Here is a 26707-nt window from a genome sequence, read left to right as displayed (position 1 = left end):
AGGTCTAGGTTGGTTAAGACTTAGTCGAGTATGGTTCAGACTAGGTCGAGTATGGTTCAGACTAGGTCGAGCATGGTTCAGACAAGGTCGAGCATGGTTCAGACGAAAATAAAATGGTTAAGTACTGGTCGAGTAAAGGTCGAGTACAAGTTCAGACTGTTAAGTATGGTTGAGACTACAGTCGAGTATTATCAAGTAAATTTCAGACCATTTCAGACTGGTCGAGTAAAAATCAGTATAGTCGAGTACAAATATAGGCCATTTCAGACTTTTACTGGTTTGTAGTGATAGTTAAGTATTTTTCTTGTACTGATTTTTATTACATGTACCTTTTTGATTTCCACTGATCGAGATTAAAAAATGGAATGGTAAAACTTTTCAACCACACAAAATATTTCTGTGCCTGTTTGGATATCTTTAACTATATGTAATATTAAATTAGCTCCTAACTTTATTTATACATGGGCGGTTTTGATCTTGATATTCTGTATAGGGATCTCTCTATTATAAAAGACTACATGTTGACTCTAAATGTCTTGATTGTCTGTGTCATTGGGTTGTTGTCTCATTAATATTTACTCTTATTTCATTTTATTCAAACCGAAAGAGTTGACTTGAGTATAGAAATATTGTCATCTCTTGACTTCTCCCGCTCGACAGTAAACCTTGCTGAAAAGTGACGTCCGTTTGGAATAAGATTGATCTTTAGCAAAGATAAAAGTTACTAGAATAAAGTTGAACAATGATTAAAACTTTACGGTAAGCTATTACCACCCCAACCTACCCATTTTTTTCAACAGTAGACGAATGGCTCACCCCCCCCCCCCCACCAAAAAAAAATGAAAATGAATTAACAGGCTATAACTGCCACTCTAAGTAAATGCTTTCTATGCTTTTTTTGTAAATAAATTCCTATTGCAGCTAAAATTTCCCGGTTTCTGACAGAATAAAAATAAGGAGATGTGATTTGATTTCCAATGAGACAACTATTACACTATTACTATCCACCAAAGTTCAGATGAAGTTAATGTGAGCAAAGTTTGGATTTGTACTCTAATACCGTCTGATTATCGACATAACCTGAGATATTCAAACAAAGGCACTTCAAATGTTTGAAATTCTGATATTTAACTTGCCTATTTTTTCCCGATCCTATTTTGGACCGCCTGCTTCTAAGCGGTGTGTGTTATTGGTCATGCACGATTAACTTTTGTTAATAAGTTGTCTACGCTGGGTTGATAAGTTCGAGGTACAATAAGTCAGCAAAAGATATTCTTTATAAAATGAGATCAACCAATGTGTCTTACATAATTATTTTGCGTTGAATAACAGCGGAAACAGCACGAAAAGGTTTGTAAACTTATCAAATTATTTTTCATTTCAATTTTATGCCTTGTTGTACGCATTCATTTTATATTTTTACTCTCGCATGACCATGATAACATTAAAATACCCAAAGGCATATATACATATAAATGTCTCTGAAATACCGTAAGGTATAAATATTTATTTTATTAATAATCATTTAAACGCACAAAAAAAGGCATTAGCCAGGCCGACCGTGCCAGACTCTTATTTAGTCAATGTCGTTAAATAGGGTTACCCCCTTGTAAAAGTATAATTTTGTCATATGACTCCACCAATATTACTCTTATATTAAATACAAAATATAATATCTAGTTTAAAAAGGGATTGAATGAGCCTTAAACAGAAATCCCACAAATAGAAACAAAATAAGATTCTATTCGTCAATCACGTCGTCAGATATCTTGAAAGGGGATTTCTTGACAAGTCAAGATTGATATCGAAGTCAAAATACAGTATTTAAGGTGCATCTTCTAATTTTTTTTTTTAATCTTTACAAATTCTATAGAAATAATAAATTAAAACAACCCGATATTTCTCAACCATATAATAATGCGAGTTTTAAATGCAAAAAAACGTGTATCAGAGTAGAAATATTTTTTTTAAACGGAAACAAATTGTCCATATATGATATATGCGGGAAAAGTCACACATATTTGATATTAGTAGGATAAAAGTCACAAATATGTTAGAAAATATCATCCAATTGTATACGTAGGGAAAAAGTCCTTGAAAAAGGTTTTGATATTTTTTATCATTTTCATATTTTTTTTTATATTTAATCTCAATTACCAGATTAAAATTTTCACACCAACTTAAACATTGCAGGTGTACGCTTACCACCGTGTTTATATACCCAGAAACTGTTATGTGAAAATAAAATAGATGTAAGAAATTTGTGTCAGTTTTATGAGGGTCTGGATGGGGTCCTTCAACACTGTATGATTATTTGTTCAGTCCTTTTCCTTATTCTTTATATATTAGCACTCCATCATTCTCTATTCGTTATTTTTTTTTCGATTTTTCTGTATTCATTATATTTTTTTGCCCTTATTCGGCACTTTTTACCCATTATTTCTATTCTGTAAACCCCATCAAGACCCTATTTTTTTTAAAGAACCGTTAGGGAAAAAAAACATCTTGAATGTGGCATTAGCTTGAATTTACCTCTACACCAACCACAGGTGTTCTTTATAATATTTTGTTGTAAATAACAGAGTGTCAGATAAGATGTTACAAGTGAAATGATTACAAGACCGTCGTTTTTTACAGGAACTTATTTTTACCAAAAATTATTTTGTTTGACTAAATATCTTAAAAAAAAATAACGGATTACACTATTATCTTTTAATATAATGAAAAATTAAATATTCGCATAAGAAAATAAGCAGACATTAGATTTGTTTAACACTTAGGGTTTTATTATTGTTTTTAAATCTATTTATTCACCACCTTTAGTTTAAAAAGTATACATGGGTTAATTTAATGATAAAACAGAGAACATTGTTAAGTGTTTTTTTTTAGTCAAGAAAAATGTTTGTCCCGAAAAAGGTTCAACCCCACACCCCCCCCCCCCCCTTCTCCCTTAATGATTAGTCATTGCCCAAGCGGGAGCTAAATCGGAGACAGAGGTCCGACTTCCGTAAACAACAGACAACGAACAGCAAACAATGGATACAACATTTGGTATGTATGACAGACGACGGCGGACACATAATGATTGCGCTGAATAATTTCAACTACCACAAGATGCCCTATGAATTTATTTACATACTTGAACTCGTTTAAAGAATATCAGTTTTCTGGACAAAAAAAAGACGAATTAGTACTGTCGACTCTCGTTATCTCGAAGTCAGCCGGACCAGAGAAATATTTCGAGATACACATAGTTCGACTCAAACGAAAACCGGAAGTTTGACAGAACAAGGGACACAACTCTTGCTTAGCTTGGTAAAGCTAAAATTAATCCGGGTGAATAAGGGAAGGGGGTCGATATTCTGGTATCAGATCGATGTATTTGTATGTCATGGTCTTTCATTATTATAATAACATTATTTTTACTTATTCAATTGTTTCAGTTACAAATTTTTCCTCTGGCTTTTATCCGAGAGAGTAATTTCCAATCGATAGTTTCGTTATTCAGGTCGTTTAAAGTTGACAAAATTGTTTATTCTCGGATACAAGAGATTTTAGAAAATTTAGATTTCTCTTCATTTTGTTTTATCTCACTCTTTCTTTTCAAAAGAAAATACAACAAGATTAAAGACGCCGATTGAGTAGTTTTTAGGTGATCATCAACGGAAGTCATAATCCTTACTTTATACACACCCAAGCTCATTAGTGTAAATCACAATTAATTGTTATGTAAACATTTTAAATACTTTTTCATGAACATTAACAATGCATCACTAATTATTTATAAAAATTCTATAAAAGATAATCTTAGGTAAACACTCGTGGAAATAGCATGTCATAAATCAATACAGTGGTCAGTGACTGGAAATTTAATTACACGTGTATTGTCAGATTAACTCTTCAATCCATTTAAATGCCGGAGGTCATGTTTTGACATATGTGTATTAGTTCGAGATAAATAATGAAATTTGAATGCTTTTGTTAACCTTGGAATCGTAAATTTAGTTCGACTCAACCGAAATTTCGACTCATCCAATTTCGACTCATCAGGAGCCGAATTACATACATTTACATGGAACAAAGTTCGGGACCACGTGAAAACTTCGACTCATCCGAAATTTCGAGTCAACCGAGTTCGAGACAACGAGAGTTAACTGTATGTTTAATGTACAAACGTACAAACAGACGACACACTCAAAGTGATGGATAAAATGGTTGCTTTTATTGTTTATTTCAATTTTTGTGCAATATTAAAGTTGTTTAAGAAATATATTACTGGACAACACAATTCTTTGTACTTGTATGTTTTACAAATATGTAGAAAATGATATGTATGACGGACGATGACGGACACAAAATTATTGAACTGAATAATTTCAACTACCACAAGATATCCTTTGAATTTATATAATTATATACATAAACTCGTTTAAGGAATATATTTCTGGCTGGAATATATTTTTTTGAACGTTTTTTTATTTGAAATAGATATTTTTTAACAGTTTATTTCATCTGAAATAACGTTGAAATTCCTAACCTTCAATAGAAAATTGACGTCAGATGTGCGCTGGTTAAAACATTTCAATTTTGGCTTTGAATGACTGATTATTTTATGGTCTACTATTTCGACAAAGTTTACAGGTAAAAATTTACAAAAAACACAGAAAAAGGTTCGCTGATGCCACTTGTTGAATACTAGTGGTTTTAATAAACATCACGTGATTTTTTTTAATTTTATATCATCGCAATTCGTAATAATTATGGAGCAAGCATTATGTATTATAGTTTTTCAGAATTTCATCATATTTTTAGTGAAACCATCTGTATATACGTATCTTTGTCGAAATTCAAATAAAAACATAAAACTCATAAATATGTCTATTCCTTTTGTCCTGATACCTCTTACATAATTATTTTAACAAGGGACCACACTCTAACTTATTATTTGACACACCTTTGGCAAATAAAACAAAATGATTTGTCCTTTTATATGTAAGAGAATGATAATCCCTTTCTTCATGATTAAGTACGAGCGTTAGCGAGTACTTATCATGATGGAAAGGATTATCATTATCTTACAAACTTTAGCACATATTTACAACTTCTCGTCCAATCAAATTGCTTATATTTGCCTTCTAATTTTCATAGTACATACTTTTCCCGTGTACTAAGTAACTACGCATGAATGACCACAAGGGTAAGATTTCATTGTATCGTAATCAAGATATTTAAAACAAAAATTGCAACTGGCTATTTTGAATAAAATGCTGTGTTCCAAATTAAATTAAATAGTTTGTAATTAGTTTTCACGTTGATTTTAAAATATCCTGCTATTAAAATCTTTGGATCTAAAAATTGTTTTTGACAATTGCAAATTTTATCATTTAAATAAAGGGTAATACATATGGTTCTTTATACCTTGATTAGAGTACAACAATATCTTAAAATTATGATAATGTATCATCCATGCAATTACTTTGTACACAGAAAAGTGTGTACTATGAAACCTTGTGCAGGAAAATTAAAACAACTTGGTGATAAACTTTCTTAAGGAAGGTGATCTATTTCGTCATGAATTGATTGATTATTGATTTATTGGTTGCTAAATGTCCAGTGGCAAATATTTCATGCATGTTCAGGACGATGTCATGAATTGAAAAACTGTGATTATGTCTGAAGATAATGTGCCACCTATATATATATATAAACATATTCTGATAAATCTTTTAGTTTTTACTTTGAAATAATAAAAAAAAAAACACAAAACACAAAACCTATAATATCTGATCTATTTGTAGTTGCTTTTTAATGCCTATCTGCTAGACTATATCTATGGTGACAAACTATCTCTATGTTTCAAATTTATTATAGCTTTACTGTGAAATTAAAAAATGTTTTCAAAATTTATTTTGTCATCTTACCATGTAAGAAGAACATGTATAGTAAAACACCTCTTTAAATCAGTATACATACTTACACCAGCAGCTACCATCTTTTCATTCTGGAGTGAAGGGCCTTTTGAAATCACATATTTAACAATAATACTAGTAAGTAGATTTACAAAACTTCGTTAATGAGCTCCTTTTTACAAACACCTGTGATACAAGTAGTCAGCCAAAATAAACTATCAATAGACCAATTAAAAGATTACTCGAGTTGTAAATATGTGCTAAATTGGATAGTCTATGGAAAGATATATACTATGAAATTAAGAGCTCGGGGCAAGCCCCTCGCTCTAAATTTCATAGTATATACCTTTCCATAGACTAACCTAGACTAGAATATTGTAAAGTGCTCAAGGCTCAAATGATCTCTTGATTGGTTTTATTCAAGAATTTGTTTCATTGTCAGTGCAATGTTTACAATTAATGGATGACTTCCCTTTTAGGCATTTCATTTATGTATTGGTCTTAGTGATATAAGGACTTACTTTTGATTTGGGAAATTTTGATAAATTGTTTTAGGCACTAGATGACACAACGTTACAATGAAATTGTATAAGTTTCCTAATTGTGAGTATGAGTGTAAATTATGTAATATTTTAATGAGAAATTATCTTTTTGTTTATTTACAGTTCATTTTAATAAATTCAAAATCAGAGTTACAACTAAAGTGAATTGGACGTTCAATTTTACTCCAGCTCTTTACATTAAATACTACTTAATTAACTAAATTGTAAATGTAGAAAGAAATTGCTTTTTATAGGAAATTCAAACGTATGTACCGGTATTTCGGAAATGACTATTCTTACTAACATAATACAGTCATCTGAAATAAGCGTAATACATGTAGCTAAAGATTTAGGTTATACAAAGTTTTTGTTTTTGTTTTTCTTCTTGATATTATCTTTTTTGTTTTGTAATTTGAAAGTTCTAAATATTCACACAATAACACAAACGGTATAAATTGTACTGCACAAATAAACTTCAAACTTGTTTTGATCATTTTTGTTTGTTTCAAAATTCAACTTTCAATCAATGATCCTTATAAATGTGCTCCAGGCAGTTCTAACTCATTTTATAGAAATTCTTTATTTTGAACTGTAAATAGGCCTAAACAAAAGGATAATCCCTTACTAAGACCATAATTTACATTCATTCTTCACAATTAAGGAACACCAAATTCTACACTTTCATTGGTCGAGTGCACTTTGCTATATTCTAATTAATCTGGGTAAATAAGAACAAACCATTTAATTATACATATATATATATATATATATGTATATATATATATATATATAAACATGCCTAAATTGAAAACGACGTTCAAACCTATGATTGCGTTGGATAAAAAACGCAATTTTTATACGTGTGCATGCAAAACAAATTTCTTGGTAGAGGGGTCTAAATACAGCACGAACAACATTTTCCAAAAGACCAAAAAAGTGAAAAAGTATATTTTTTGACAAAACGCATTTGACTAACAGGTCGAACAACTAATGTTCTTAAACCCTGCTGACTGCCAGTGGCGATTGCCAAATAAACGGATCACAAGATGTAACAAAATGGATCTTTAAAAATTAATATCTATTACCAAACAGAAAACAATAAACTTGCAGAAAAGATGGTATACCGCAAACAAAAGGTGCAAAAATTAGTACACCATATCCGGATTTCGACAATTAATGTCTTTTCAGTGGTGTTAGGGATCGAAACAGTATTTGGAAGGCCATAAAATGTATCTCAATTTAGGATAGACTCTTGAATTTTAAAGAGTCGAAATAGGATGAACGGATCATATAAACCCGAAGGAAAATATAATACAAGCCCAAACGAAAAAATATAAACATGTCTAAATTGAAAACGACGTTCAAAGCTATGATTGCGTTGGATAAAAACCGCAATTTTTATACGTGTGCATGCAAAACAAATTTCTTGGTAGAGGGGTCTAAATACAGCACAAACAACATTTTTCAAAAGACCAAAAAAGTGAAAAAGTATATTTTAACAAAACGCATTTGACTAACAGGTCGAACAACTGATGTTCTTAAGCCCTGCTGACTGCCATTGGCGATTGCCAAATAAACGGATCACAAGATGTAACAAAATGGATCTTTAAAAATTAATATCTAATACCAAACAGAAAACAATAAACTTGCGGAAAAGATGGTATACCGCAAACAAAAGGTGCAAAAATTAGTACACCATATCCGGATTTCGACAATTAATGTCTTTTCAGTGGTGTTAGGGATCGAAACAGTATTTGGAAGGCCATAAAATTTACCTCAATTTAGGATAGACTCTTGAATTTTAAAGAGTCGAAATAGGATGAACGGATCATATAAACCCGAAGGAAAATATAATACAAGCCCAAACGAAAAAATATAAACATGTCTAAATTGAAAACGACGTTCAAACCTATGATTGCGTTGGATAAAAACCGCAATTTTTATACGTGTGCATGCAAAACAAATTTCTTGGTAGAGGGGTCTAAATACAGCACAAACAACATTTTCCAAAAGACCAAAAAAGTGAAAAAGTATATTTTAACAAAACGCATTTGACTAACAGGTCGAACAACTGATGTTTTTAAACCCTGCTGACTGCCATTGGCGATTGCCAAATAAACGGATCACAAGATGTAAGAAAATGGATCTTTAAAAATTAATATCTAATACCAAACAGAAAACAATAAACTTGCGGAAAAGATGGTATACCGCAAACAAAAGGTGCAAAAATTAGTACACCATATCCGGATTTCGACAATTAATGTCTCTTCAGTGATGTTAGGGATCGAAACAGTATTTGGAAGGCCATAAAATTTACCTCAATTTAGGATAGACTCTTGAATTTTAAAGAGTCGAAATAGAATGAACGGATCATATAAACGCGAAGGAAAATATAATACAAGCCCAAACGAAAAAATATAAACATGTCTAAATTGAAAACGACGTTCAAACCTATGATTGCGTTGGATAAAAACCGCAATTTTTATACGTGTGCATGCAAAACAAATTTCTTGGTAGAGGGGTCTAAATACAGCACAAACAACATTTTTCAAAAGACCAAAAAAGTGAAAAAGTATATTTTAACAAAACGCATTTGACTAACAGGTCGAACAACTGATGTTCTTAAACCCTGCTGACTGCCATTGGCGATTGCCAAATAAACGGATCACAAGATGTAACAAAATGGATCTTTAAAAATTAATATCTAACACCAAACAGAAAACAATAAACTTGCGGAAAAGATGGTATACCGCAAACAAAAGGTGCACAAATTAGTACACCATATCCGGATTTCGACAATTAATGTCTCTTCAGTGATGTTAGTGATCGAAACAGTATTTGGAAGGCCATAAAATTTACCTCAATTGAGGATAGACTCTTGAATTTGAAAGAGTCGAAATAGGATGAACGGATGATATAAACCCAAAGGAAAATATAATACAAGCCCAAACGAAAAAATATAAACAAGTCTAAATTGAAAACAACGTTCAAACCTATGATTGCGTTGGATAAAAACCGCAATTTTTATACGTGTTCATGTAAAACAAATTTCTTGGTAGAGGGGTCGAAATACAGCACAAACAACATATATATATATTATTACGCATTAGCACATACTTACAACTTTGCGTCAATTCAAATTGCTTGAATTTGCCTTCTAATTTTCATAGTACATTTTCATAGTACATACTTTTCCCGTGCACTAAGTAGCTACGCATGAATGACCACAAGGGTACCGATTGTATCGTAATCAAGATATTAAAACAAAAATTGCTCTTGGCTATTTTGAAATAAAATGCTGTGTTCCAAATTAAATTTAATCGTTTGTTATTAGTTTTCACATTGATTTTTAAATATCCTGATCTTAAAATCTTTTAATCTTAAAAAATGTTTTTTAACAAGTTTCTTTCATTTAAATAAAGAGTAACAGATATGGTTCTTTATACCTTGATTAGAGTACATCGATGTCTCAAAATTATGATAATTTATCATCTTTTCAATTACTTTGTACACAAAAAAGTACTTACTATGAAACTTTGTGCAAGTGCATTAAGATAAGTTAGTGATGATTTTTTAAACATTCTGAAGGAAGTTGATCTATTTCGTCATGAATTGATTGATTGATTATTGGTTGCTTTATGTCCAGTGGCAAATATTTCATGCATGTTCAGGACGATGTCATGAATTGAAAAACCGTTATAACGTCAGAAGAGAATGTGCTAACTATTTTTAAACATATACGCATATTCTGATATATCATTTAGTTTTTACTTTTACCTCTCCCCCCAAAAAAAAACAACAAAAAACCTATAATCTTTAATTTTTAATGCCTATCCGCAAGAATATCTATGGGGACAAACTATCTATATATTTCAAATTTATTAAAGCTTTAGTTTTACTGTGAAATTGAAAAATGTTTTCAATGAATTTAAAGCTTCCACTGCAATTTAATTATTGCCTGCTTTTGGTCAATTTATTTTGTCATCTTACCATATAAAGAAGTACATGTACAGTAAAACATTGCTTTATATCAATATACATACTTACACCAGTAGCTACCATCTTCTCATTCTTGAGTCAAGGGCCTTTTGAAATCATATCTTACAATGATACTAGTGAGTAGATTTACAAAACATAAAACTTCGTTTCATGAGCTCCGTTTTACAAACACCTGTGATACCAAGGCTATTTTTATTTTCCTGATTGAATACTTAATATGTTATCCAGTGCTTCTGTTGAAATAAAGTTTGGTCATGGTTAAAATGATATATCAGCATTTGTTTAGTTGTAAAAACAATTCCCAAGTTATAATCCATTTAGAACTTCACCTCCGGCAAATTTCAGGTGATCGAAGAGCAATAAATTACGTAATCGCACACCCGTGTATCCACAGTCACAACTCTTAAGGAATTAATTACCGGAGAATCGAACTTAGACATTATGTGTAATTAAGAAGCAAACTTTAGCAAAGAAATGAAGTACAGAAATGTTTCTGGTATTATCGATATTTTGATCATTATCAGATTTTAATTTTAATATTAATGAAATTCCGAAAAGCAGGACATATTTTTACTCAATAAATACATAAAAATAAAAACAACGATTTCTAGTAGCTTTTTATAGAACAGAAATAAATTTGATCTGAGATAAGTTTTCCCATTGTTTTTCTTGGTTAGCTATCTTGGGTTATTCGTCCCCGATTTGTAGAGTAATTATTGGCGAGATTTTCATTCTGGGCCGCGTTATTTAACGTGATTTCACGGAGTTGCCAATCTCTGTGTATATATGTCTCTGACAGTGCTTATGCAGTACGTCTAAAAACCGTTCAGGACCCCCTGAGTGCACTCAGAACATAAAAAGGGCACTCAAGACATGTAATAGATGTTTTAGTGTGCGTTAAGGGTATGCATTCGATAGATAATTTAGTTTTTTATCTTGTAATTTTTGTTTTCATAAAATCAATTCAATATTTCAGAAGTTATTTAAGTTTTTATCGGCACGTGCCGTTTTTTGGGATATCCATGACCGATGATCATATTCGATACCAATGATCATGTTGATTAGGTCGTTTGATCTTTAATAATTAGGAGTGTCACTGTGACTAGTGATGGTAATAAACACATACAATTAAGCTTGGCAAACAAAAAAGGTTTCCTTTGAAAAATAATAAACATACTGTTTTTGCAAAAATGTTAAATACACTTTTCGTTTTGTTTGTAATTATTGAAGCCAATTGAGAAATCTTCACAAAGTCGGGAAATTTTCTATTCAATTTATTTCATTTGAAAAACGTTAAAAAAATATCGATAAAATTCATTGCAAAATGTGGCGTCCTTGGGGATCAAAACCCCGTTTTAACAGCGTTTGTCTACTTTTGTCTATTGCCGAACATTCTAAAACATAATGAAACTCGTCGCCAATATCACCGGAATTACATACAATACAAATAAAATGTTCACTCTGATTATTTTGCCATCTACCAATTTCAATAGAAATTTTTGTGTTCAAAGTTTTAAATCTACAAAAAGAATCACTATTTTTGTCATGTAGAATATCAAAGTAGGCTTCACAAGTTAGACTGTTTTTGTATATAGTCTTTAATCGTCCCCCCCCCCCCCTAAATTTCTTGTAACCCCTGATAGTGTTGAACATTATTAATAGACAGCTTACATATGCAAATTTTATTAAAAAAATATTTTGCCATTAAAACTCATTCTTGTCCAGTAATACATTTCTTGAACTTGCTGTACGTATCAAAATACGATTTTCATATGATCACATCTCATATAGTAAGATTTTATTTCTTATTAAAATTGTTCTTGTCCAGTATTACAAGCCTTGAATGAATTTTAATATTAATTTATCTCCGTTTTTCTCTCCGTCTCTGTCATTTATCATATTAAGGTATTTTTCTAATAATCAAAATTAGGTATTTTGTATCACACTCATACAAGAAATATATAACAGGTCACGATCATAAGAGAAACTGTATTAAAATGTATTGAAAGGGGGTTTTTATTTTTTTACTTCATAATCGTAAAAATGCACTACGCATAAAGTAAATTTAATACATGTAACATGAAACAATTCCGAAACAATTTAAAAACATTGTATAACATGTATAATAATTCAATTTTATTCAAAACACTGTTCTAATAACATGATATTCATAAGCAATAACTAAAGGATAATCCAATCAATTTTGTTGATTGGATAATTCACGGCTGAGTAGTAGTGTAATCAGTGACACGTGCCCTCATTATTTAATAAAAAATAATAAATATCTCTCGAAGTTCGTTTTCAAAATCTTCCAAAATTTACCACTAAAATAAACAGCGTGCAACAAATACATATATCCGTCCTGTGTGCATATACGATAACTATAAAGAGTTCTGGGTGCACTTTTGAAATTCTGAGTGCGATCAGGAGGTCCTGAGCAGTGTTAGACGTACCCGTGCTTATGTTTTATTTTGTATCAAGGGAAACTGTTAAAAAAATCAAATTTCTTTTGTTTTTATTTTCATGAAGTCAACTTTGAGTTTTAATTTGAGAAAACAAAAGTAAGGACGGATTTTCTCACGTTGGTTTGCTAGAAAATAAGTAAGCAATTAGTTTAAAATAGTCAGACTTTTGAACATATATCAATAAATATAACACTATTACAGTTGGTATAATCAATGGTGCACCCGGCCCATTGGACCTATAGGTCAACTATTTGACAAATTTGGTAGATTTATACATTATCACGGACTAAATATTAACATAATATATCTCATTCGATTCAAAATTGAAATAGATTTTCAAATATTTAGATTGAATATGGAAATAATTTAAATGTTATGGGTTATACAGCAACTGTCGTCTTATACATGACATGCACGAACTATATATTTTGCTTATTTGTTAATTCGACAGTCAATATAGAGAGGGCAGTCAAAGATGAAATGGCACTCAGTTCTGTTTTTTTTTCAACTTTTACAAAATATCATAGTCTTTTTTGTAGAGTTACGTTTGAATACCTTCCAGTCTAAATAGGGCTAGGTTTGACTGCTCAAGTTTACTCAACGTAATTATCATTTTTTTAAGACAGTTTTATATTATATGTTCATAGTTTGAAAACTTGTTGTATCTTTGCAAATAGGCATGATGAGTGGAGCCCTTTTCAACTGAGTTTTAATTATAGTTTGTTCTTATGTTGTATTGTTACACCACTATCCCAGGTTAAGGGAGAGTTTGCGCGCCATCAAACTAGTTTGAATTACAAATACTGCTGTTAGGGGATCGCCTTTGATTTATAAACTAGAATCAATAGATTAATAAATTTTAAAGATCATGGATATTTTTACAATTTCGTTTGTCCGTATTTTACCAATAAATGGATTTAGTTTTTTTTCGCAGTTTAAATCAACATTATTAAGAAAAGTATAAAGTCAAAAGTTTGTCAAACCTTGTGGAATTCGTGAAGCTTTTTTTATGATAAATAGAGTATCCAGAGTAAAATATTTTTTTTAATTTTTAATTTTTATTTTCGTTTGTCCTTATCCAGAATTTTATTTTATAAACCAAATACAAAACACATGAAAAAAAAACAACTAGAACATGCTGAAATAACATATGCATGCTCAAACTGTATATACGTGCGTAATAAACTGGTCCTGGTTGAATGAATATGAATTTCAATCAATTACACAGGTGGCAATCAATAATGAATGCGGTACGTGTCGATAAAACACTAAATAGCTTCATAAATTTAAAAGATATAATTATAAAATTTTGAATTATTTATTATAAAATTGTCTACTTCTATATTTCATGTCCTTTATGCCAATTATATCATATCATCTGGTCTGTTACAAAGATGAAACTTTAAAACGTTAAAAAATATTTCCATGAGTCAAACAGGTGCTTTCTTTATCATGTACTACGCATGCGTGAACGTATTCTTAAAAAAATAATAGACACTAAAACGTAAAATACGAAATCATTTACTATCAAATTAAACGAGAGACACAAATATATTTTTTACTGAGCAACTTAATTTAAAAATTGATAATCTCCCGCCTTTTTGTTAAACACGAACCAATCTGTAGATGAATTTGAATGCATTCTAAATTTGTTATCCTCTTGTCACTTCCTGATTTTATTTCGTTTAAAATCGAAAGTAAACGTGATCTATTCTTGATGAATTTAAATATACAGTAATTTTAATCGTACCAAGTTTATAAAAATGAATTCCAAATATCGATGTAATCGTGTTTACAGGAAAAATGACGATGCAGTGATATAGTTGTTACAATTTCATTTAGGAGCAACCATTTAACATCAAGGGGGTGGGGGTCATGGTTTTTTGTTATGCTATCAATCAAATTATTTTTCAAAATTTAACACTATAAGTTATTGGAAAAATAGGATGAAATTTGAAAAAAGGCAGGACAGGAGTTTTGAGTAGAAAAAAAGGCAGGATAAGACATTTTGCAAAAAAGAAAAGGCAGGATGGCAATTTATGTAAAAAAAGTCAGGATAAACTAATAAAAAAAGGCAGGACCGAATAGAGTGAAAAATAAAAAGGCAAGACAGGGATTACAACTAAAAAAAATGCAAGACAAAATTTTTCATCCTAGCCCCCCATAAAAATCAAATGGTAACTACCTTACTGTTACCCAAAATAAGGTTAATTTTCATCTCGGGTAAAGTGACTTAAGCCCTCAAACTCCTAGCTGAAACCATAGGTACTTTGGGACAGGACAATTTTATTTTATTTTGACCCTCCCCTTTTTTCCAAAAGCCGTTATTTTTTCGTTTTCTATTAATTTCAATTAGTTTTTGCGTTTTTCTGTATCATAAGAACATAATATACTACAAATAACTTGTATTTGCTATTTACTATCAATTCCAAGTGTACTATCCACAGCGGTCACTGATATATTATATAGAGAGCAATTATAATCAACAAATTATTTGTGACTTTTTGTCCTGTGACTTTTTGTCCTATCAAATTTGTGACTTTCTGTCCTGTGACTTTCTGTCCGTTTGCCGACGTTAACTCCTGGTATTACATGTCGGTATTTAACACTGTGTCTAAACTACCCCGGCAAAAAATGTTTGGACTCGATGGTATCTAATATCCGGCACGGTGACGGGACATCAATAGACAGAGAAAAGGTAGTTTTCTGTTTATTTATTTGTTATTGTTATGATATCGAAGAATATTTATACATATATAACTGTTTTCTATTGTGAGATGTAATATTTTCTACAACCGTTCTAAATTAACAGAGAAATAAGTAAAAATGCACGTCAAAATGACGAATTGAGTGAACCTTGCCTCGAATTTGTTTAATTTCTCATTAAATTGTTCACATGGTACAGAAAGAAAGGTACGGAAAGAAAGATATTGACATGGATATTGCACAACTAGTCACTTTGAGCACCTCAATCCTTGTATTTCTGCGTATGGAACGAAAGAAATAGGTCATGTCAAAATGGAAGCACCCGGTTTTGTCAATGTGTACAACCCGGTTTTGTCCTAGATTTCACAAGGCAGAACCCGGTTTTGTCAAAGAAAAAAGATGCATAATCGCATAAAATTATTGAACTTCAGTAATTAAAAGAAGTTTGGTGGTTGGTTGGAAAACGATTTCTTACAGAGGACAACCTGTTATTTATTTGAATCTGTAAACACTTGAATTCCTACTTTATTGGAACAAAAATAATAATTTTGCTTTGCATTAAAAAAAAAATACTCTAACTGAGAAATAGATAGAAATGAAGGTTAAACCGCAAACTGAGTTTTAAGCTCTCTATACGTTTTTTCATATGAATTATGTAAATTTTAGTGTTTAAACTGAAAATTAGAATTGATGGTCTTAAAAATTGAAGAACGCACATTTGATATTTGATTTTCTTGCACAACAGGATGGTTTTCTTTATAAATAATCCAATGTACCTAGGGATGTAATATTTCCTATGATTGTACAAAATAAATCTTCTTAAGGCTAAATGTTCATTATAAGGCATGATAATCAAACAAATGTATATATATGCTTGCAGAATCGCCATAGAAAATGAATGTTTATGGTGAGAAAAGGATTACAATAATCATGCATTAAAAATCAAATCTATTTATTCCTTATTGTAACTATAATACTAAGTATAAATTAGTATTATAATAGTCTCAGGCCATCGAAAAAATGCAATAATGCTTAGTTTATTAATAGTTCAACTTGTATAAATAAAAGTATCTCATAAAATTAACAAAATAATTTCGATAACGATCATTCCAGCAGTCGCGACATGTCAGTGCGTGCAGTCACTCCTGTATAAATAATACGTAGTATTTATTTTTGTTAAAAAAAAAAAACGCATAATCTTCTCCTCTGAAATTACTGGGCTACAATACATTTAACAAACCTTATCCACAATCGTATGTCGGTTTTAAAAGGTCTAACAAATTATGTTTAACTGTTTTTCATCAACATTGGGGTATCTAGTTTAAAAAGTTTTTGATGACCCTCGCTTGTCAACAAAGATGACCGACATGGCTTAAAATAGAACAAAGGGGGTGCAACTTTTGTCTATTATTTGAAAACAACTATAGATAGAGAAAATTTAACAGGAGCTGATATGTTCATAATGTTGAGCTCTACCTTTTGTCAATACACATCAAAGCTCTCACACGAATTCTTATAGAAGTTAATGTCCTTGAATGACAAATTTCTCCTTTTTTCCATTTCTGTCTATTATCTCGAAATATATAAAAGTTATATAGCAAAAATGATCAGCAAGATAATATATACGAATAAGTCGACTTGGTCGATATCCTTGTAAGAATTATTGACCTTTAATTACGATTTTTACCATTTCTTTGCGTTTTTGCCAATTATCTTACAAAAATCTTCTCCTCTTTAACAAATTAATTAAACTTGGCTACAGGTTTTATTGAGGTATCTGGTTTGAAAACCCACATGATCAGCCATTTGTTAATTTATTTTTTTTGTTTCAGGGCACCAGTGTTAACGTTGTTTTTCATAAAATAAACAAAACCGGGTTCGATACATAGACAAAACCGGGTCATTGTGTAGTAAACAACATTGACAAAACCGGGTGCTTCCATTTTGACATGACCTATTTCTTTCGTTCCATACGCAGAAATACAAGGATTGAGGTGCTCAAAGTGACTAGTTTTGCAATCTCCATGTCAATATCTTTCTTTCCGTACCTTTCTTTCTGTACCATGTGAACAATTTAATGAGAAATTAAACAAATTCGAGGCAAGGTTCACTCAATTCGTCATTTTGACGTGCATTTTTACTTATTTCTCTGTTAATCTAGAACGGTTGTAGAAAATATTACGTCTCACAATAGAAAATAGTTATATATGTATATATGTTCTTCAATATCATAAAAAAAACAAATAAATAAACAGAAAACTACCTTTTCTCTGTCTATTGATGTTCCGTCACCGTGCCGGATATTAGATACCATCGAGTCCAAACATTTTTTGCCGGGGTAGTTTAGACACAGTGATTTAAAGTACAATCATTTAAAGTCTTGGTCTTTTATCATATTTTAACATAATTATGAGCACGCCGATGATTAATTTTGATAGCTATTTACCATCCGATAGCAAGAAAATAAGCCTGACATTCTGACCGAATCTAATACTTCGTCTACTGTCGAGCAATGAGCCAGGATCCCAGTCTATAAGAAAATAAAATGAACAGACATGCTACTTTTTACATTCATGAGATATCATTTTCTATATTTGCCGTTTCCGTTTCAATTTATTTTTCTTTACATCACAAAAATTTAATCTTTTATATGTTTTAATATTTGCTTTTTTCGACGGATATGGTGAACAAATTAAAGTATTTAACTTAAACTGTAAAAACAATATATAGGTGTAAGCTTATCGGCTTTTACTATCTACGCTTGGACTAGGTATATACGATGTGTGTAGTATTCTCTTGTAATACTCGTGGAAGGCTTGTAAAAAGATATACGGTAATTTACAGATCGGAAATTAGCCGGGCCTCTAGGGCACACGTGTCAGGTGTGACTGTCATTTTGAATGGATCATAAGATAGAAGGTCGAGTTTAAAACACAAAGTTAAAATACATATTAAAGGAGGTGGCGAATACAAATATTTGGCCGTGGAATATTAAATTATCTTTAGGGTTAGGTCCGTTGTTTACCAAATAATGATTTTTAACATGAATTTCATATACATGTAGGATGGATAAATCCGATGTTATAAAAATGATAAATAATGTTCAAATTTATAAATCTAAAGAAGAAGTTATTAAAATCAAAATGATTTTTTTTTTATTCAATTAGTTTAAAAACGAAGAAATAATCTTGGAAACACCAATAATCAAGTGTTATAATAAGAGTTTGGCTGTTTACACGGAAAAAAAACTTAATTAAAAACAAAAGTTTTGAGCACCATCATTAACGTGAACCTCTATACGTAAGACCTCGGGGGACGGCACCTTACATCTACAGGTAATATGCATGTAGCTCTGCAACACCCGGAAATGTCAAGGTAAATCACTACCTATGTACCATGTCAAAGAAACTCTCCCGATTTTAAAGCATGACCATTCATGATTTAAGAGGGGTCCAAATTGAGGGAATTCTGACTAGATTTTTTTTCTCAACTTATATCACTTAACTTAAAAAAAAACCAATTAATTACATCGATGAACAAAATTCTTTTTGTAAATTCATAAAATACTCCTTAATATCGGCTGTAGTACTTAGTGGACAATGATTTAATGCATAGTAAAAAAAACCACCGAAATCAATTTGATAATCAATATGTTTCCTTCAAAAATTACATATCCTCATATACATTCGGACTGCTAATAAAATGTGAATTTGGTATACACAACATGCAGAATGGTGAATGTTATATATAGATTATAACATGCCATTTTTCATATCAGACCCCTTATCAGCCCTAGGTCATGATATCAGCCCGAGAGCCGACAGGCTCGAAGGATGATTTTGACCATGGGCTGATAAAGGATCTGATATGAAAAATTACATGTTATGTTCTTTTTATCATATACTTCAGCAGAAGCCATACAGACATGAAAACTTTTTTAAAGCTTTATAAAATTTACTTATTGTATTATTTGTTTGGTGTTTTTTAATAATATATTTTCCTGTTTCCTAATATTCCTTCTGTTATTCTACTTAGCTATGTTTCTCACTTAAATGTACCACTGAGGTTTATTTTCCGGAATTTGCAGAATGACGTCGAAATGCTTAGCGATTACGTTAAAGAAAGGCATGCGATAATAACCGGAAGCAGTTGATATAAACCGGAAACAGTTGATATATACCGGAAGCAGTTGATAACAAAAGTCATATCACACGGCTAAGACAATTCTTCAAATTTATTGTATAGATATATGTATAAATTAGTTTTACCAAGGGGTACAATTATACCATTTTTTTCTACAAGTATATGATAAAAAACCTAAATATCATGAATAGATATTGAACCCCAATATGAATATAAACCAGTATATACGCGAGACGTCATGGGACAGAACCTTACCATATACAGGTAATATACATGTAACTCCGCTGTAATACCCGGAAATGTCAAAGTAAATCACTACCTATACAGAATATACCATGCCACAGAAATTATCACGATTGTAAAGCATCATCAGTCATCTTTTTAGATGTGTCCTAGATGGGGTAAATGTTTTAAATTCTGACTCAACTTTAATCACTAAACTAAACATTTAGTTTTTTAAATTACATCCAGGAACTATTTTGTTTGTAAAATTTACGTTTTATCTGTAACTTTCGATAGAAGTGTGGTTTTTTTTATTCCCCTTTGGAACAATGCTTTTTTTTCTAGAAAAGTTGGAATCATAAATGATTTACCCTTACAACATTTGAGAAAATTTCTGTATACTCGTTCCTATAATAAACAGAAATATGCGAAATGTATGCAATTTATATGATTATTTTCTCTCTTATCTTCAACATATATTTTAAATTGTGATTGTCTATAGTTCCGTAATTTTCTATCTGTATAAACCAATGATCAACAAGTGCATACATTTTTGAGAAAATAAAATAAATTATCAGCAATATAATTTAAAAAAAAAAGAAAAGAGATTTTAGTCATGAATAATATCGGATAATATTCTAGTCTAACGTGTTGGTGTATCCGTTGTTGAACATGTTGAAGATGCACATAGACCTAGGTGAACAACACATTCTCTTTAGAATATCTAGTTTTTAGTTTCAAAATTTTTGGGATATTATTAAATTCTGTTGATGGATTTATTGTTGTTAGTTAATGTTAATGTTCAGTTGCAAATACTTCATGCATATTGAGGACAAAATCAAAGAAATAAAATAACTGGCAAAATTCTTCAGGCATCTCCAACTAAAATAAAACTTCATGGAATGCTACCTATACTTAAAAAAAACCCACTTATATACGATTTTCAAAGATTTTTTGTGTTGCACATGTTTTACAGTACTACTTTTTAACCAATTATACATGTACATTAAATTTGAAAAATGCTAAAATACTATTGCACATTTTTTTTTCTTTCAAAAAGAAACCTTGTTCAAAATATTGAGATCATCATTACATGATTATAGAAACGACAAAGTCAGTCTGTCTGTCTGTCAATGAACTCCTATGATGAATGTAGCAGTTCAACAGAGATGAATACAAACGTATGATTGCGTTTAAGATCTGTTGGACGCATATTTCCGACTTGCCCTTACTTTCAATTACGAGCTAGTGGTATACTTAGCCTCAACACCATGTGTTGTTTGAATTTGCTTCTTATTTTTTTCACAGATTAAGTTTTGGTTAAGATGGTGTCACAGTCTTGTCTCAGTATAACAACAGGGTTGAGTACAGGTGCCCTGATGGGTCCTCAACGCATGAGAAAATCTCGCACATGGAGGCGGGCCTCTATTGGCCCCTAAACAATAATGTATACTAGTTCAGCAAAATGGTTGCTACACTAAACCCAAAACATACAAATGAACTTAAATAAAAAAAAAAAAAAAAAACCACACACAAGATTAACAAAGGCTAGAGATTTTTGCCTTTGGACAGGCGCCAAAATGCGATTTATGATTTTTAATATCTCAACCTGCCCCCTATACCTTTAGCAAATGAGGGAAAAAACAACCACACTGCAAAAAACAGGGAAAAAACTCAATTTAAAAGAAGTCAGAGCCCGATGTTAGAATAGGTAACAGAAGAAACTACGTAAATGGTAATAATAAACATAAAAGAACAAAGGACCAGTAGCAATTACTGACATGCAAGCTCCAGACTTGGAGTACAATTATCGAGAATCTGTATCATTGGTAGTAAAATTTGCATTTCTTTAACAATGAAATCTGGGGATATTTTGTCAAATAAAATGATACTTTTACAAAGTACCAGAATATATAAAAATTATTCTCTTTTCTTTTGTTTTGTTCTCAAATAGATTTGTTCTCCCATAGGATATTTCTTTCTCCCATAGGATTTTTATGTCTTCCATAGGATATTTCTTTCTCCCATAGGATATTTGTTGTCCCATTGGATTTTTTTCTCCCTTATGATTTGCTTTAATCTCCCATAGGATTTTTTTTTTATCCATTAAGATTTATTTTTAACCCTTAGGATTTTTTTTTATCCCACAGGATATTTTTTCTGTAATGAAATCCATTAGGATTTTTATTAATCCTATGGGATATTTTTCATCCCACAGGATTATTTTATTTGACAAATATCCTAAAGGATAAAAAATATCCTGTAGGAAATGCTTTTATTTCTCCTAAGGGATTTTTTTAGTCCTAAGGGAGAAAATCTTTCCTGTAGGATATTTTTATTCTCCTAAGGGATTATAAATCCCATAGGATTTTAATATCGTGTAGGATATGAAAAATATCCCATGGGATTATTACTTTATCCTATAGGATTTCTCAAAATCCTGTAGGATTTTAAAAAATCCTATGGAAGAAAATAATATCCTACAGGATTTTGTCACTGTTTTCACTCCAGTTGCCGAACCAGGCAAGCTACACCAAAATTTTGTTTTGTATTGTTTTACATATCCCCAGAGGTACATTATTGCCAAATTTGATGATTTTATCGTTAAAAAAGGTGTGGTTCCAATTTGCACTAATGAGAAGTGCAAATTAATCCAAGAACATGTTTAAAGCAAGCCTTCTAAATATACACCGTGTTGAAGTTTAATAGTGTTTTATGAAGTTTATCTCGTATATAGGTCGATGTTATGTTAAAATGGATTACTTCAAATATCCTGTCTTGCAAGATGTTAAGCTGAATTTAAATAATGTTTTCATGCGGCGCAAAATATACTTAGGAAGGAAAAGATACAGATTTGGAATATGGTAACGTTAGGATACATACACTGACTTGACATTTTGTTATTCCGGAGCTTTCAATAGCTTACCATAAAGAGTGAGTTCTGTTCATTGTTGAAGCCCATGCTGTGACGTGTTGTGTATAAATATATTTTTCAGCGTTTCGCAGTATAGCGGAAAAATACTGTCTTAAGGTTTCTGTCATATTATGTATGGGTCAATGATGTATGATTTGATAGGTCAGATGACCTAACGTTTTGTTTTGCTAATTTGTTTTTCACGGGTTCGTGAAAAAATCGTCTAGGTGGTCATTCTAGCCGTAGACATCGTACAGTTAAAACTTCCTGTTTTGTATAAAAATTTATCTTTATATTATCATAATCATGATGAAGTACGGCATCATTACCCAGAAACGGTTCTTGCATTGCTCCGTGACGCAGGTTTCCAAACTATTTGGTTTTTTCCTAGGCGGCGAGTGTCCGTTTATGACAGGTATTCATAATATGATATTTAACATTTGGAATGTTCTTGGAATTTAATAGATATTTATTACTATTGTTGCCGGAAGTATATTTTTTGTTCACCAAGTTGCGTACGTGTAAATTACTTAGTATAGATACTATTACTGTGTTATATGATGTTTGCATATGTATATGAGATTATTGTATTGTTGTATTGGATTAAAAATTTGATTAAATGCTGGCTCCAGTCTGTCTGCACGGCAAAATGCATATTTGAGTTGAGTCTAATTTAGTTGGCCAAAATTATTGTGTAGTTATGACCATCATTGTTATTCTTTTTTTTAACTGTGCTCACTGAAAAGTCTTCCAATTTGTGTTTGCTATGGTGTTTTAATACTTTTCTGATAAATTTAATACTTATATTGCATCTTTTAATTGATCTTTATTATGGAAGCCATATGTTGCTTAAAGCACAGTACTGCTACTCATTTCACAAAACATCTTACGAGAAAAATGCTCGTAAATCATGAATATTTCAGTACAACTTACTATCATTTTATTAGTAAGATTTTGTGCGAAAAGCGCCTAAGGTTTTTGTCTGTTGTCTATCACTGCATGCAGACCACCTTGTTAGATGCGACCTATAAAATGTTTCGCCCTTTAGTCTCTGATTGATTTGATATATTTTTGTATGTACACTTCACCGACACAAGGCTTACATTGCTTATCGATTGCATGTTGTCGAAGCCCAATTTAAACTACATGCAAACGTTGATGTTTATCTATTGGAACGTTTTTGGGTTTAATTTAAGTATTGAGAACACCAACATCCCACCGAGTTTAGCTAAATGTGAAGACGAACTTATACAGTTTGCATTATGTATGCTTGTACTTTCATTCAGGAAATATATAACTTCCAGAATTGGATTAAAACGAGTTAAATCTAGAATTCGCTATCTAAACGCATATAGGCGTATGGCTAAATATTATTAAAGAAAATTCAGAATAGGTCGAAGGCGTAATGTTGAAGTAGGAGATATTTAAAGTAAAAACAATCAGTAACTATACAACGTGCTTAATATATGGAATCAGTATGTATGTAGAGGTGACCACTATTTTCCATGTAAGCGGTTCTCTTTCAACTCTACTTCAACAATATCTACATAATTTCATGTGAAGACATGTTCATGCATCGTATTTTGTTCATTGGAATTTTTGCAAAATCATTGAAAACCAAATTTGTGTTACATCTTTAATTAAATTAATTTGGACAGGTGCATATTGAAAACTTCTAAGAGGATATTATGAATTGAATTACGGATAACAATTGATCTTTAGTAGTACTATTTAAATGCAGTAGCAAAGCATTGTTATCCATGACTATTGCTAATATCACATTTTAGGTTAGATTTAGTCTTTAAAAATAATTCAAATTCATTCTTAAGTAGGTCAACTATAAAAAAAAAAAAATTTCTAATTATGGTTGAAAGACGTTATCATAGAAAATAGCTATAACTTTTCTCGTCTATAATTTACTGTTTCTAAGTTTCTAGTTTTTTGTTTTTGTTTTTATATTTGAAAATGTAATGTTTACATAAATGCAACAACAAACATTGCACTTCAGTGTTCAAAATTTGGAGTTGTTTAGGTGTTTAGCAGACCATACTTTTTAATAGCAGTCTAGCGATGGAAGATTTTTGTTGATATTCACGAGTTTAAACATTAGTGCAATCGGAACAAATATAGGTGATATGGGATGCATACTGTTAAATGTTCCTGGAAAATATCAGTTAATGATATATATAAACTGATCATAATTATGAAATAGTTAATGCTTTATATAATATAATTTGCAGTAAATCTTGCACCATATGGAACTGCATCACAACAGACAACTTACAGTATTAATGGAATTCAATACGAGGCAAGATTGGCAGTAGAAGGACCTGCAAATAATAACTGGGATGATGGATGTTCAGCTACGAACAAAGCCTCGTCCTCCTGGTGGGGTATCCAATTTACAGATTTAGCCTAAATTACAAGTATTCGGTTTTTCTATTCGAAACAAAGTAAGACTTATCATATCTATGAGTATAGAAACATATTGGCCTTGCATTATTAGGTCATGTTTACGTATTTTAAACATATGCATTCATTAATCAGTGTCAATTATATCATTTAAATGCATTTTTTTTTACTTTCAGTTTGGGTTCAACATGTCCTTTTGCATTAAACATCTTACAAAAATATTTGGCATAGACCTTATATGATATGATACAATAGTTTAAACGAAAATTAAGAGGTGAGTTGCGCAATACATGTTGTATTTACATAAAAGTACAATTCATAAAAATTCCTCCAAAAATATGTCTTGAGGGATCGATAATTAGGAATAGATTACCTGCTGTATTCGGCAAAAAATTTCGGAATTTAATGTTCTCAATAGTTTTCAACATCTATGCTAATTTATTGATATGGCCAAAAATAAAGTGAATAAATGTTTTTCTTAGTCAAGCAGATAGTTTAACGAAGTTGGGAACTAAATCTTTTAATAACTTGAAAAAAACACGCGCGAGCGCGGCTTGTTTCTGTATTGTTATGAGTTGCAATTTATGACTAAAATCAGCAAAGACCCATCGAAACAACATCTGATACAAAAATTTAATAACACTTTTAGATATTTGGATGATATGTTGGCTCTCAATAACGACGACTTCAGTGTGTACACAAAAGAGATTTATCCTGCTGAGCTCAACTGACTTTAAATAAAGCTTATACTAACAATGAACACTGCCCTTTCCTGGATCTTGATATCTATATCTTTAACTGGAAGCTTAATACCAAAATCTATGATAAAAGAGATGATTTTTCATTTCCTATTGTTAATTATCCATTTTTAGATGGTGACGTTCCCTTGTCACCATCTTATGGTGTTCATATATCTCAACTTGTTGGATTTGCTCGTGTATGTAACAACGTATTTGATTTTAACGAAAGAAATCTCTGTTTTACTGAACAATTATTACACCAGGGTTTTCGATACCACAAACTAGTCAAAACATTTATTAAATTTTATCATCGGTAAAAGGACATTATTCGTAAATATCAATCAACATGCGGACATCTTATACGTTCAGATATTTCACATCCAATCTTTTATGGCCAGTAATATTCTTTACAAAGCACAAAAATGTCGGCATTCACATCAAAAGCTAACCAAACCTTTAAACAGACTTATTCAGAAGGGATATAGTTACGATACTGTTTTCAGGTCATTGAAGATTGCATATTTTGGTATTAATATTGATTCACTCATAGGATCTTTGCATCGGAAATAAACACAGTTGTTCTAAAACCAGTTGTTGGCATGATACGGGTTATGTTCTTCTCATATATTTTATGATGGTATGATACTAAATCCCT

General features: G+C 31.0%; 1 protein-coding gene across 4 annotated transcripts in view; it reads left to right on the top strand.

The window, feature by feature from the left end:
* The window catches only part of LOC127700015 (receptor-type tyrosine-protein phosphatase alpha-like), a 581206-nt gene that overhangs the window by 294738 nt on the left and 259761 nt on the right, over window positions 1-26707 (top strand). For 3 of the 4 annotated variants that reach the window (XM_052203462.1, XM_052203468.1, XM_052203478.1), the window contains exon 2: window positions 25141-25353. The exons of the other annotated variant lie outside the window; for it this stretch is intronic. The gene's annotated coding sequence lies outside the window, so the exon portion shown is untranslated. The remainder of the gene's footprint in view (window positions 1-25140; window positions 25354-26707) is intronic. 4 annotated transcript variants of the gene reach the window in all.

This window comes from Mytilus californianus, unplaced genomic scaffold, assembly GCF_021869535.1.
Source record: "Mytilus californianus isolate M0D057914Y unplaced genomic scaffold, xbMytCali1.0.p SCAF_1, whole genome shotgun sequence".
Lineage (NCBI taxonomy): Eukaryota > Metazoa > Mollusca > Bivalvia > Mytilida > Mytilidae > Mytilus > Mytilus californianus.
This window is presented reverse-complemented; position numbering and strand designations above follow the sequence as displayed.